This window comes from Rhinolophus ferrumequinum, chromosome 9, assembly GCF_004115265.2.
Source record: "Rhinolophus ferrumequinum isolate MPI-CBG mRhiFer1 chromosome 9, mRhiFer1_v1.p, whole genome shotgun sequence".
Classification (NCBI taxonomy): domain Eukaryota; kingdom Metazoa; phylum Chordata; class Mammalia; order Chiroptera; family Rhinolophidae; genus Rhinolophus; species Rhinolophus ferrumequinum.
Genome location: NC_046292.1, coordinates 74,187,223 through 74,203,373, shown reverse-complemented (window position 1 = coordinate 74,203,373; position 16,151 = coordinate 74,187,223).

Below are 16,151 nucleotides of genomic sequence, written 5' to 3'. Positions count from 1 at the left end.
AAGTCAAAGGCCCTGTCGGTATGTTGTTGTCCTCTGAACTGACTTGATGTCCTCAGTAGCTCCACCGCACGTTGTTTCTCTAATTTTTCTGTAGTCTCCATTCCCTTGTATACCAATGGCTTCAAGTAACACTCCAGATTTCACCTCCCAAGCCTGCTAGATCTTTCGTATCGTTTTCTAGTGTTGACCATTTTCTTCTAGTTTTTTTAATCTTCTTTCTATGCACTCCTCTCCCACTTGGCTTTTCAGATGGCCCCTTGCTTCCCAAGGTGATCCTCCTCTCATCTGTAGATTTCTTCTGCTTCCTACCCCATAGCTGGCAGCCAGCCTTGCCCCTTTCCAAGCTGTAGCCCAGCTTGGAGGATCATGGCTAAGATAGTGCTCTGCATCCTACTTACCCCAGCTAGCAAGACAGACAGATCTGACGGGTCCTCTCTAATTATTCAAGTCAAGAATGTCATGCCCATAGTGGTCCAGACCAGGAGAGAAGTCCCTGTTATGGAGCGCTATCTCTTTAAGGCTGAGATCTGCAAGGTGCCCACAGGGATGGATGCTTGGACAGGCCTAATAGGGAGGGAGGAGCCAGTTTTAGAAATCACTTGGTTAAGGGAGAAGTGCATCTGAGAGTATTTTTACACTATTTTATTTTATAATAACTAGGATTTGGGGGAAAAGGCATTGCACAATTTCCTTGGGAGCTTTAGACTCAAGCTCAAAGCCTAATCCCAAAGAACCCTAACTACTATGTAGTACCCCTGAAAAGTAATATCATATCGAATGTCAATTGTCATTGAAAAATAAAAATTTAAAAAAATCAAACAAGTGAAAAAAAAACCCTTTCATATTTATTCATCCTGAAATAAAAAGATTTTAATTTGAGCTGACAATCTCGACATTTCATTAGCACTGAAATCATGTAAAATCAAGTCATGTCACCATTAGTGTTTGTCATAGAGAAGGAATAAAATAAATAGAACCAACAGTGGCAGATGTCACCCAATGGTTACAGAGAGGAGAAGACGACTTTCTTCCCCACAGATGTACTTAATTCCACTGAGGCCCTCAGAAGCTGCCTTCCCTGGTTATCTCTGTGCTGTTATCTCAGCATTCCTTACCACCTGGAGTCCTAAGAGTACTGTTCTTGGCCCTTAGAGGCATTTTTACCTCTGCCCAGGCTGGTGGTGATAAATGCCATGCCTTTTTCAACCAGAGGTTATTTCTACCCGAGTTCTGCTGAACTATTTCTACCAGCTCAGTACCTGGGTACAGTTTCTGCAATGGCCCAGGGTGGATTAGATCTGGGCAGGATCAGGGCAAGCTCCAGGAACCACTCCCAGCTAGTTAAAACATTATTTCCATGTGAGCTAATGCCATTCCTACAGCTTTTCATGGAAACAGCTCAGCATTCTCTAGCAACATCTGGAATGATTCGCTCTCTCTTTTCCCTCGAAGCATGAACACTGTCAGAGAGTTTTACTTCATGTGACTATTTGCCCTGTAAATGTGATTATCGTTGTGACTGCATTTAGCCACATGGACAGATGAGTTTGTACATGTAAAAATCTTTGAGGCTGAGGCCAAACAAGGCCCCTTTCAGAAACAGATTTTTGCCACCCTTCAGTCCTTCTGGCTCACAGCTATTTTTACAGCAGCACTAGAGTCTGGAGTTTTGGGAACCAGCCAAAAGTTTTGGGTGTGTCTGTGTAGACTCGAAGATCTTTGGGAAAAAAGAAGCAAAAGGAAACAATTTTCCTTTCCTTGATTTCTAAGCGTTTCTGTTAATCAGCATCATGTATGTGAGTGTTGTGCTAAATTGTTTTACATTTTGGGGTGTAGACTGTACTTTAATATTCTCTTTAATCTTGCTTTTCAGACCTTCTCGAGCCCTTTTTTCTACTGCCAAATCACTGACCTGTCTAACCTTTGCTGCAGGGATAAACTCTGACCTTCGTGGAAATTCCACCATCTCAGGAAAGGAAAACTTTAGCTCCAGCCAGGCCTAGAATTTTGCAATGAAGGGAAGCCAGAATGAGATTTTTATTGGAATAAGGCCCTGTCAACTGCTTACCCAAAATGGACATTTTAAATTTCTTTTGTTAAAAAATTGTCTCTAGCATTAGTATTTTGAAATAGTATGTATCTTTTGTTGGTGCTTGCAAGTAGACTATTAAAAAAATCATAAAATAATAATAAACTCAATGTTTTCTCATAGTGCACAGATCCTACATTCAAATGCTAAAATTTTATAATAATGACAATAGCTCTTGATATCACTAATATGAAAAGCTACTTCATGAATTATTTAGTCTTTCTCTTCTCTATCTTCCCATATCCCTTCCCAATTCTGAAGGGCATTTTCAATCACTAAATACACTGTGATATTGCTTTTCAAAACTTTTAATTCCATGGGCTACGGAGGGTTTATTAAAATGGGCATGATTCCAAACACCATAGAAAAGGTATTCCTTTTTTTTTTTTTTTTTTTGGATCCTATTGAGCTATACTATTATCCTTACCTTCCAAAGTGTTATTTGATTTCCAGGAAGAATTTATATATTAGTTTGAGGTCAGAATATTCAGCCAATATGAAAAGTGAAATAGAAATCGACAATAGTTAAGTTCAGACTCCGAGTAAAGTTGTTTGCTATTGGTACAGAAACAGTGGAGCTAAGCCCTGGGAGAACACAGTGGTGCCATCTTTCCAGATGGAAAGTCTGAGGGCCTCCAGAATATGGAGTAGAATCATTATTAGCTGGCTGAGTCAACAGGTAAAATGCTATAAGCATGAGCACTTTTGCCTACACATTCTCCTACTGTGTTTTCATGGCCCCTCTTCTCTCCATCAAAAGTAGGAGAAACAAACAAAATCTATATTGAACCCCTATTATACGCTGTGAGATATTTCAAAAGGAAAAGACTGGATTTTTACCTTACCACCCAACCTAGCTTGAGAGCTGACCTTTGTTCACATGAACTCAGAGCCTGGCCAGAACAAGCCTTGCTTCCAACTTAGTAGTTTGTGAGATTTATGCTCTAGAAGGGACATCACAGTCAGCCCAGTCCCCTGGAGAGCTTGTTGAAAATGGAAGGAGAACTGACTCTGGGTGGTGAACACACAATGTGATATCTAGATGATGTGTTACAGAATTGTACACTTGAAACCTATGTAACTTTACTAACCATTGTCACCCCTATAAACTTTAATAATAAATAAATAAACAAATAAATGGAAAAAAAGAAAATGCAGATTACTTGCACTTCATCCTCCGAGGTTCTAATTTAGTTAGCAAGTCACAGGAACCAGGAATCTGCATTTTCATGAACACCCATGGTTTCTAAATGTAGCGAATCAAAGCTGTCCTCATTTATACCAGGCCTCATCTGTTAAGAAAATGTTAGGCAAGAGAGATGGACCCCAGCTGATACAATTTGCTCAGAACCCATGCACTGAAGGATAGAGAGCCTTGAGAATTAATGGGTCTATATCTATATCTACATATTTAAAATTTTAATTACGTATATATTATATATATATTTTAAGTATATATAATTATTTTATATATATAATTAAAAAACAAACATATATATATATATATATATATATATATATATATATATACACATATATATAATTAAGTTATACAGAGGATGCCAAAACATGTATACATATTTTAAGAAAGGAAAAAACTGTATTAAAATTGTAATACTCAATATATACTGATAACAAAAGATGAATACAAGTCACATGCATACATTTTTTTTTGGCACACCCGGTATATATAGACAGGTTTTATTTAAAGTTGGAAAATACTAATCTTCTTAGTAAAGAGAATTCTTTTTATACCACATGAGAACTATTTTTGGAAAATAATTCCAGCAGGGGGCTATTTCTCAAATTCTTTTAGCTGGATTCTAAAAAAATCATTCAAATCTGTTATGAGGACTTCTTGTGGCAGCAGGTCTCTGTGTTATATGTATATAAGGGAGTTGTGTGCCCACAAGGAGTATATAAGTTGTATGTATATACGGGAGAGAAGAAGCAGAGCTGTGCAGTTTTCGTTCGGCTATTTGCTCCTCCAATAGTGCATGAAGTACAATTCTTATAACCCACTGTGGGAGGAAGTTAAAAACTCCTGAAAGAGACGTGTCACATTCTTGACACCAACAACTTATTTCAAAAGCTCAGTGGCAGTCCTATTTTCAGAGTTTCTAAACTGGCATAGATTTGAAGTGCCAGCTAGTTAGAGAAGGGAGAATATATTAATAGACTCAGGTGGTGTGACCCAGAGGCCTGGTGACTTTTACATTATAAATAAGACTCCCAATTTTCACAACGTCCTCATACCCACCTCCAGTGTGCCACACTTTCTACAAATTGGTCATAAATCCTCAAGTTCCTATAATTGAGAACAGTGCCGCCTACTAAAAAATCCCTGAGATATGTTAGCACATGGACTGCAGTGCATGCTAAGCCTGAGAAACGGATCTCAAACCTTACCTCATAATATTCTTATTCAGTGTGTCTCGGTGAGGCCGGGCATGTGCATTTTAGCAAGCGTTTTAATCCAAGGACTTTCTGATGGGGGTGATGCTTGGACTGCAGTTGGAGCTCTTCTACCTTAAGTGTGCATGCCTGACGTCCAATTCATTCTCCAGAAGAAGAGAGAACCCTGGGCCCATCATTCATGCAGGGAAGTGCGGGCTATATGCAAGCTTGGGGCATAACGCCACCCTCTTCACTCTTTTCCTCAGAATTAGCCCTTGAGGGTCATCTGACCTAGACAGGCATTTAAAATCTAGAAACAAATGACACAGAATAGAAAAAGCTTTTCACCTTCTTGAGGAAAGTATGGTTAAGCTTGTAGGATGGTACTGCTTTTTACTGGGGGAGGAGGGTTTGAAGCCTTTAAGTTTGTAACTCAATGAATAAATATCCCTGGTGTTTGTTCTGGAGAATGGAACACCAGCAGTGGAACAACCTCCCAGGCAGTTGGGGAACCCCCACCTCCTCATCCATTCTTCATCAGGAACATGCATACGCGGAGTTCTGAGGGCACAGACACTTCCCTGTGAGGAAGATTGTGCTTGAACTTGTGACCGAGAGTTTGGGAAGTCTGCCGAGGAGACTGTTTGGGCATGAAGTTGATTTTTCCTTCAGGCTTTCCAAGAGTGGCAATGGCTTCAGAAACAGAGTGTATGGAAATGGGGCTGGTCCTGGGTCAGAAGGAATAGGTCTCCCTGGCCAAGATTGAGATCCCAGGAAGATCTGAAAACTGAATGATCTTGAGTGAGGAACCATCTGGGAGAAGATGTGGAACCCTTTGCTGAAAAACGGAGGGGGAATCTCAGCCAGAAGGGTGTGGGAGTGGACCTCACACCTGGCACAGGGAGCTTCTCAGATCTACACGGGACCTCGGCCAACAGTCATCCATGTTCTACTCACCCAGTATGTGCTGCCAGCAAGTAAAATGGGATGCCCTTTGATACGTTTACTCTGACCCTGAGTGCCAGTGATTTGTGTGCTCTAGAGTTGTGCCAAAAGCCTAATTTGGTTTATATGTAAAAATCGCTATTTGTGCACATAACTTATTTTATTTTTTTCTGTTTTATTTGTTCTTTAAATTTCACATATAAATGAAATCACACTGCATCTCTATTTCTCTGACATACTCCACTCAGCACAATACCCTCCAGATCCATCCATGTCACCACAGATGGCAAAAACCCATCTCTTTCCATGGTTGAGCAATACTCCACTGTATATATATGCCACCTCCTCTTTATCCATTCATCCATTGACAGACACCCAGGCTGCCTCTCTATCTTGATCATTGTAAACAATACTGCAATGAACATATGAATGCACATGTCTCCTCAAAGTAGCATTTCAGTTTCTTCAGATAAATACCCAGAAGTGGGATTACTGGGTTCTTCTTTGTCTCTTGTTATAGCCTTTGTTTTAAAGTCTATTTTGTTGGGTGTAAGTATTGCTACCCCACCTTTTTTTGTTTGTTTCCATTTTCATGCAATATCTTTTCCCATCCATTCACTTTCAGTCTGTGTGTGTCTTTTGATCTGGAATGAGTCTCTTGTAGGCAGCATCTGTAAGGGTCTTGTTTTCTTATCCATTCGAAGCCACCCTATCTTTTCATTTACATTTAAAGTAATTGTTGATAGATATGTACTTATTGCCATTTTATTGTTCATATTTTTTATCTTTTTTTTTTCTTTGTCTTCTTAAAGAAGTCCCTCTACATTCCTTGTAATACTGGTTTGGTGGTGATGAATTCCTTTAGCTTTTTCTTGCCTGGGAAGCTCTTTATCTGTCCTTCGATTCTAAATGATAGCTTTGCTGGGTAGAGTAATCTTGTTTATAGGTCCTTGCTTTTCATCACTTTGAATATTTCCTGCCAGTCCCTCCTGGCCTGCAAAGTTTCTGTTGAGAAATCATCTGACAGTCTTATGGGAGCTCCCTTGTAGGTAACGAACTGCTTTTCTCTTGCTCCTTTTAAGAGTCCCTCTTTGTCTTTAAGCTTTGGCATTTTAATTATGATGTGTCTTGGTGTGGGCCTCTTTGGGTTCATTTGTTTGGGACTTTCTGCGCTTCCTGGGCTTGTAAAGCTATTTCCTTCACGAGGTTAGTAAGTTTTCCATTATTATTTTTTTCAGATAGGTTTTCAACTCCTTGTTCTGTCTCTTCTCCTTCTTGTACCCCTATGATGCAAATGTTGGTATGCTTGGTGTTGTCCCAAAGGCATCTTAAACTCTCCTCATTTTTTTGGATTATTTTTTCTTTTTGCTGTTCTGATTGGGTGTTTTCTGCTACCTTATCTGCTAAATTACTGATTCAGTCTTCTGCTTCATCTAATCTACTGTTGATTTCCCCTAATGTATTCTTCATTTCAGTTATTCTTTATTTCTGACTGGTTCTTTTTTTATGTTTTTTATCTCCATTTTTATGTTTACTGTCTCTTTGTTGAAGTTCTCCCTGAGATCATTGAACATCCTAATAACCAGTGTTTTCAACTCTGCCCCTGATAATTACTTGCTTCCATTTTGTTTAGTTCTTTTCATGGAGCTTTGGTCTGTTCTTTCATTTGGGACATGGTTCTTTGCCTCCCCATTTTGGCTGCCTCCCTATGATTGTTTCTATGTATTAGATATGGCTGCTATTCTGCTTGGTCTCAGTAGAGTGGCCTTATGTAGTAGGTATCCTGTGGGGCTCAGTGGCACAGTCTCCCTGGTCATCTAATCTAATCTGGGTGCTCCAGGTGTGTCCCTTGTATGGGTTGTGTATACCTTACTGTTGTAGTTGAGGCTTGGTTGCTGTTTGCACATCCATGGTAGGGATTGACCCTCAGGCTGGCTGTGACTACAGTAGAGGAGTTATAGTGCAAGGGCTGACCCTACAGAATAGGGTTCGCTTTAGTGGGGCTCTGGGGCCTGCCCAGTCTGTCCTATGGATGTGTTGTCCTTGGAGGTGACTGGGAGATGCTCTGGCTTGATCTGAAACTGGCCACCAGGTGTGCAAGCCCTGGGCCTCCTGGGAGTGAACCTGCTGCAGGCTAAGTTTAGCCACACTCTGTGCCCTGCCCGGGGTTACCTGGCATGAACCACAAAGCAATCTGCAGGTGGACACTACCCACACTGGACTTAGGAGTGCCTCAGGAGGCCAGTCTGTGAACCAAGGCTGGCTGTTACTAGTGCCAGCTTAGGGCTGCTCAACCAGAGGTTTGGGACATGCTGAAGCCAGATGCTGCTTGTTTGGGTTTTGAGAGAGTTTTGAAACTCTGCAGCATGAACTAAGACAGGTTGTTTGTATGGAAAAGCCACTGGAAGAGCTTGTGTATGCCCAAAAGTTGGGTTAGGCATGGTCTCAGGGAATCATTATGGCAGAGCAGATGAAAGTTGATAGTTTGATGGAGACTCAGATATGGCATCTGCCTGTGTCTGCACACAGGGAGAGCTCAATAAAGAAACAATGGCTTCCTCCAGATATTCTGTCCAGTAGAAAGCTGGCCCTCCAGCCCTCCACCCTGCAGCCAGACAACTCAGTTCCTCCCCATATGTCCCTGGTGCCTTTGGAGCCACTGACCCAGTAGTGGAGCTCAGAGCAAGTGAGTCCATCAGTGAGTAAGTCCATGCATGGTCCCTTTAAGAGGAGTGCCTGGTAGTACAGCTGCCCTCTGTCTCACTCAGACATAATCTCTGCTGGTTTTCACAGCCAGAAGTTATGGAGACCTCTCTCCCCTGCACTGGGACCCTGGGCTGGGGAGCTTGGTATGGGGCTGGGGCTGAGGTATATCTCCGCAGCCAAGATATCCCTCCCAATTTCTAATGGTCATGTGTGGGTGTGCAACCAACCGATTCCATGTCTCTGCCCCTCCTACCAGTCTCGAGGTGGCTTTTTCTATATGTTCATAGTTGTAGGGCTTCAGCTCAGCTAGACTTCAGGTGATTCTCAACGATGGTTGTTCTGTAGTTTAGTTGTAATTGATGTGGTCCTGAAAGGAGGTGAGCACAGTGTTCACCTACTCCATCATCTTGATCAGAAAACAAAAACAAAAACAAAAAACTGTACATAACTTATTTTAGACCACTTATTTGATTATATGTTTGAAATCAGACTTGGGGGCAATTATAAAAAAGTGGGAAGAATTACCTTTCCTTTTCAAAAAGGCTATCATATCCTGGAAGTAACTTAGTCACAAGGATGTAAAGCACAGCATAGGAAATACAGTCAATAATGTTGTAATAGCTATGTATAGTGTCAGATGGGTACTAGACTTGTCAAGGGATCACTTCATAAGTTATATAAATGTCTAACCACTATGCTATATACCTGAAACTAATATAAAATAATATTGAATGTCAATGTAATTGAAAAAATTTTTTAAAAAGAAAAAAGAAATGAATGACATGATAGGTGAAAACAGTTCACTTGTTCTGTAAACAGCAGGCATTCTCTTAGATGTTGGGAAAAACAGGAATTAAAAGGCTGTGACTTAGTGGAAAAGACTTAAGAGATCTTCCTAAATATTAGTTTCCTAGATGAAGAAGTGCATGGTCAAATGACTTGTTCAGATAGAACAGCTAGTGGAACTCAGGTGTGTGTGTCTGGTCCATGTTCTTTCGGTGTACCAGGCCTCTCCTGCCAAAGCCACAGCCTCAGAGACAGTAGATAGAGAAGACATAGGAGAAATTATCCATGCTTCCAGGCATAATTTTACAGATGAGGCAATGCAGTTAGGAGAAGAGATGGAAAGAAAGAAAATGCCATCAAACAGAGCAACTAAGGACAGGATTAGAGTCAAGAGGAAAGTTGTTACAATGTCCTATAGAGAGGAACCACTTCAGGTGAGGGAATCAGAGAAGGCCTTAGGAAGGAATAGCATCAGTTGGAAGGACCTCGAAGAAAGAAAGGAATGTAGAAGTCAGATGAGGAAGCAAGAGAAGGGACAGGAACCCAGATGCTGTCCCTCTGGTCCAGTCTGTTGTTGTAAATAAAGCTGAAAGGTGGGCTGGGGACAGTTCAATGTCAGGCTAAAGGTGCACCAGTTTGTGTCACTGATGTGTCGCTGTGTCGCAGAACAGGTGAGTACTGTGATCAAGCCCAGTTTTAGGAAGATTAATTTGGGAGCAGCAGATAGGGTAGAATCATGTAGAGCAGGAATGGAGTCAGAGACAAAAGAGATTCTTGGCATAGTAACGGGAAGTGTTAATGAGAGCCTGAGCGCGGGCAGTGGCAATGATGGCCTTTGGGACACATGAACTGGAAGTGAAGCTGGGCCTGGTCAGGGAAAATTATGAGTTTGGTTTTAGCTCTATTGCATTTGAGATGTTGGCAGGCTGTTCCCATGGTCCTGTCCAGCTGGCAGCTGAGAAAATGAACCTGATGATGGAAGCACTGGGTTAAGGAACAGAACTTAGTAAGGAGCTGCCCATGTTTTTAGGGTCAGGAGGAGAGAGAAGAATGAGGGCAAGAGGTAGAAAAGGTGGTCTTGCTGGAACACAGCCTGACAGAAGCCAAGGAATCAAAGCTTTTCAAGGACAAGAGGACAGTAAACAGTGTTGCCTGCTACAGGAAGCCAGGTCTGATCATCCTGGGGCTGGGTACAGTTGGTGTTAGTAATACAGCCAGAGGACAGAATAACTCGGTGTAGAAGTGAAGGAGTACTTTAAACTTATACCAAGGGAGTAGTGTAGTTGACGGAATGATTTTAAAAAACATTCATTCATTCATTCATTCACATTACTGTAGGAAAGACATAGGGAAGTATAAGGAGAGAGTGCAGAGATTGAAGATGTAAGCAGGCCGTGTCATGGAAATGGTTCAGAGACGTTCAGAGAGGGTGGAATGAACAACAGCATAGAGCACAGGCATGGGAGAGGCCCTCTTTTCCTTCAGGACAAGATGGAAGTTGCTGGTGAGAGTACAGACGAGGGAAGTTAAAAGAGAAAGGATGTTATTTAGTGGGTACAGAGTTTCAGTTTGGGATGATGAAGAAGCTCTGGAAATGGATGGTGGTGATGGTTGTACAACATTGTGAATGTACCTGGTACCACTGAACTGTACACGTAAGAATGGTGAAAATGGTGCATTTTTAGTTAAGTATATTTTACAATAAAAAGAGAAAGAAAGAGAAAGGATGACCTTAATCTTTCAGTTGAGTTGAAGGGTAGGCTGAGTGCTGTGAGGGGGACCTCAGTTGGGGCCATTGAGGGTGAGTTTACAGGCAATGCCGTCAGGAGCCCACAAGAACTGGGTGCCAGAATGCCCCAGTTTTAAGGGTGATGTGAGCGAGTCTCTTTTTTCTTGGTAAAACTCTATCCTATCATGTTCATCCTTTGCTTAAACCTTGTCAGTGGTTTCCCATTTCTCTGAAGATAAAATTCTAACTCTACCAGGACCTCCCAGATCTGGCCTGAGCTGAACGTTGCCTGCCTCTCTAACCCTGAGCCACACCATACTTCCCCTCAAATTCCTCAGCCACACAGGACTTCTCAGGTCCTCAGATGTACCCAGCATATTGTCTCCCCAAAGCATCTACATGTGCCGTTTCCTCTGAATGGCCCCTCTCATCCTTCAGGTTTCAGTTTGAATGTCTCCTCCTGAGGAAACCCTTGAAGGAGGCTGCCTTCCCCCACTGTCCTTGATCACAGCATTCAGTCATTTCCTTTACAACACTTGTCATTGTGCAGTGGTGTATGTAGTTGTGTGTCGCTTGTTTATTTGCTGTTCCCCCACTACTCTGTGAATGTGATGGGCACATTCACAAAAAAGGATCACCATTTTTGTCCTGTTTATTCCCAGGGTCCAAACAAGTGCTTTTCACATGTAATAGGAACTCAGTAAATAGCTGTTGAATGAATGAATGAATGAATGAATGAATGAATAGATCAGTCACTTTACTTTTTGCAATAATGCCCATCAGCCTGGGCAAGAGAATAAAGAGCAGAGAGTGATTACATAGGACTGGGAATGACAGTTGAGAGGATAAGGAATTATGGGATGTCAGGAAGAACACTACTAATAATAAATGATCGATTCTGAAGTGCAGGCTGAAAATTGAAGTAATTGAAGCAGGAGGGAGGGAGATGGGCTGGATTAGGAACGTCATCTCAACAAGCAGAGGCGCTGATCAAGAACATTCTGCATGTCCAGTTTCATAATGAAGTGTGTCAGTATGCGTGAACACGTATGAGAAGTTGAGGGTGGGGCAACTTACCATATTCCAGAGAAATGGATGCATAAATCCATTACGACCTAAAATAGAATGACTGAGGTGAAAGCACCCAAACAAGGACAGGGTGCAGAGTGTAGCCGTCGAGGGTGGGCAGGCCAGAGAGCCCACTAGATTCCCACCGGATTTCCCAAGTGCCCAACTTGGTCTGAAACATAAGTAGTAAAAACGACCATTGAGTACTTGCTCTAAATCAGTGTTTGCACTTTACTCATTAGCTTATTTAATCCTCACAACAACCCTCTGTGGTAAATAATTTTTCTGAAGATCAAACAGTGCAAAAGTGGCAGAGCCCCCATTGAACTCAGGCCTCTATCTGCAGACGTGGGCTTCGCCCTCCTAGATTGTTACCAAGTGTACAGGGCTTCACATTCATGGTCACTGCTATTCAGGAGAGGCCAACCCACAGCAATCCCAGAGAGGATTGAAAATGAAGATAAAACCCTAAGAAGGTTGACAGAAGACAAATTTTCTATGTGCTCCTGTGAGACAATTAGTTGGTCCCTCATACAACATTTAGTGACCAAATAACTTGCATTTGGGCCTAGAATCTTTTCTTTTGCAAAAGATTATTTAAAAATACCTTTCCCAGAGTATAACCTTTAATGGTTACTTGATTGGAAAGCTCTGAAAGCAGCACATATTGAGTCCCATTTGGAGTCATTCTTTCTCCCCTTTTTAAGTACCAAATGCTGTCTGTCTTTGGCACTTTGCAGATTGGACATAAGGTGTTGCCTTTAGGGGCGTAGAGTGAAAGCCATAATTTTCTGCCCTGCTTAATGCTGTATCAGATTTTAGTTTTCTGTTATACAAATCATTAGGACCAGTAGTATAGGGAGCAGCTTTTGGGGTGGAGTTTTGTTGAAATTTCAGCTTGGGAGCTTGGAAGGAAAAAGTAAGATCAAAGTGAAGTAACACGAGGAAAGGTAAATATTAGGGAACTAGCCTGGAGAGGATGATGAAATGCCAGTCCATCTGACAGCTGATTTCCAAGGAGAAATGTACTTTCATGACCACCTCACATGTAAATACCCAACCAAATGGATTATTTTGGCACAAGTGAGTTAAGAAATTCTGCTTGATAATATTCACTCCACCTGCTTCGCTTTCCTGTTGATGTCAGTATTTTCCAGCCTAAGTTAGTGCTCATAAGCCACACGGAGGGTGTGATCCTGGGCAGAATGCCTTCCCCGAATCAGCCTCCTTTGGGCAATGGACAGACGGTTCCATCTGGGATCTGCAAGGATGTTTTTCAGTCCCGGCAGTAGCAATCATAGGCCAAAATAAATCAGTCGGTGCTTCCAGAGATCTCTACTTCCTTTCCTGACTCCTGCTGAGCCCTGAATGAATGGTCTTATCAGTAATAAAGATATTAACATACTTAAGTGTAGAATTAGTGTGGCATGGCAGAGGAAATGTTGATGTTATAGCTCCATGAATTATTTTTCCTTATTGTCATTTACATCTGTGCTGCTCTTGGAGTGGCGGCAACACACACTGGAAAGATTCAAATAATATTAAGGATACAGGAAGAAAGTTGTATGGGAAGCATAGGTTGAAAACAGTCCTAAGGATTACTGTCATCCTCATCAGACCACAGCTGTGTGGCAAAGAAATGAACTTGTTAATAACCTGAAGTCGACAAGACTTACCAGAGGTGAATAACTGACATACATTACAGTTTGCATTTAATCATAAACGATGAAGATTCCTATTCATTGCGGTGAGAATATCACACCTTATTCTGTAAATGCAAAGCTGATCGGGAAACGCATGGGAGGCTATCTCAAGCTTACGTGGTTTACCCACACTCTTCATGATGAGAGGGCCCTGTTCACGAATCATAGCGTTTTAAATACCAAGGTATATTCATTTTCTAAGACTGCCATAACAAAGTACCATACACCAGGGGGCTTAAACAACAGAAATGTATTGTCTCACAGTTCTGGAGGCCAGAAGTCCGAGATCAAGGTGTCAGCAGGACTGTGAAGGAGAATCTGTTCCAGGCCTCTCCTCTAGTTTCTGGTGGCTGCTGTCAATCTTTGGTGCTCCTTGGCTTAGAGAAGCATCATCCTCATCTCTGCCTGCATTTTCACATGGTGTTCTCTTTGTGCGCATGCGTCTGTGTCCACATTTCTCCTTTCCTAACAACACCAGCCATATTTGATCAGGGCCCACCCTACTCCAGTATACTTAACTAATTACCTCTACAATGACCCTATTTCCAAATAAGGTCACATTCAGAGGTGCTGTAAATTAGAACTTCAACATGTGAATTTGGGGAAACACAATTCAACCTGTAACAAAAGAGTTTGCCTCTTAACTTAGGAGCTTATTAACTAGTTTATAGAGTATGTAGGCTTTTGATTTTGCCTTTCTTTTTTTTTCTTTTTTTCTTTTCTTTTTCTTTTTCTTTTCTTTCTTTCTTTTTTTTTTTTCTGCCCCGATTCTTATAATGAAAGTTAAGTAAAGAAAGAAAGAAGAAAAAAGTAAATTTCAAGCCAGTGTATCTCACTTTGTTGCACTAAGCTTTGGTAACAGAATGCGGGTCAATGTGAGGCTTTCAGCTCATGGTGTGTATAGGTGGCTTCCCATCACCATGATAGATAATGAGGTGGTGGCTGAATTTAAGTATAGAATACCGGACCTAATTATAAGTGACATCGATGAGGTCAAGATTGTGATCCAGTGTGAAGTCAGGAGCGCAATATTAATATGTCCTCTTCTAATGGCTCACTGCCATGTGATTTGTTTGACACCTTGGTCAAGTGTATATATGTAGCAGGTTCAGCTGTAGGCTGACCCCAGGAAACCCATACTCCGTGGGACAGAGCCGGCACATCCCTGCCTGGATGCCCAAGACTTGGGACAGTGCTGACATGCTGTTTGTGCTTGAAGCAGGTTGTGGTGCAGTGGACAGGCGGGGACAGACTGGTGGGCTTCATACCAACAAACATGCTTGTTTGCAGGGCAAAAGGTGATGTAGCTCTTATTTTAAAAAACCCTCTTCCTTCCCATAAATCACTACACTACCTCATTTACCTTCTAACCCATTCTCAAGACCTCAGTCATGTTAGGCATGCTACTTTGCCCATCTTTCCATCTCATTTACTTATTTTAGGGGAAATAATTTTAACAGATTTCTCCTAGGGATATTATTCTGAAATTTTGACCACCAGAGTTTTTCCAGAACGTTCTAAAACTCAGCAGTAACTTTTTAAGGTATCAAGAAGAAGCTGTTGAGAAAATGACATTTCATTTTACTAATTGCCATGCTGCATAGCTGTTAGAGGGCTGTGGTTAGGATTACGGGAGAAAAGCACCAGAGTGGATTACAACACACACTGACCTTTTACCACCCGGCCGAAGCTCAGAAAACAAAACCAAATACCATCTTACTAAACCATACCTGCGTCTTTTCTGGGAAATACCCCAGAATACAAGTTTGTTTGTTTTTTAAGATGGTTTTCCTTGCCTGGGAGAGCAATACCGAAACTTAAGTCAATAAGGTTCTCATACTTCATAAGCATTTTGCTTCTTTGGGTTGGGCTTGAGGCCTTTTTTTCCTTCTTTCTCTAACACACATCAAATGCCTTAGATCGCAGTTTGTCCTGGCCAGGTTATACAATTTTAATCTTAAAAATATGAAAATAAAAGGCATGATTAAAGCTAAAACAGGACACTTTATTTTTAAACCAAAGGATGCAAAAACAGCAACAGAGAAGAAAAGAGCCTAATTAGAACAGTCTCTGGGGCAAGTGTACATTTCTCCAAGTTCCTTCTATTCTCCCAACTGTTTTCTTTATCCCTATCCCAACACTCTCAGCCTCCTCTATCTTGTCTCCCTTGGTGTAGCTCTCGTGTTCTAATTCTATCCCAGTTTCTTCCACTAAAATAATGAAACTTAGAAAACAAATTTAATTGAATGTCCTTGTAAGAACGCATTTTTCCCTCTCGAGAATAAAGGGGGTTTGGGGACCAGGAGATACTTGAACCAGTGAAATGAATTGCTATTGGTGTCGGATAAGGTGGTCCCAGGTGGCAGAGGTGTCTTTTCCTACTGGAATAGACCCTGTTCAGAATAATGGCTAATATTTATTAAACATTTATTATGTGTGGGTATGTAAACTCATTTGTATTTTATAGCATTCAATAATAAAATGTAAAACTGTTTCATTTCACAAGGGAGGAATTTGAGGTTGAAAGAAATTAAATTACTTCACAGGTTGCTCAGCTCTCTCTCCTGGCAGAGCTAGGAAAGGAACCTGGGTCTTTCTGACCAAAACATTAACCATTATTTTCTATCTAATAATAATGGGAGAAGAACCAGGAGAACAGAGAGGCAGAGATGACTTAGTGATCTTGAAAGCTCAGTTACTTAAGATTCAGAAGTCGGAAGTGCCGGGG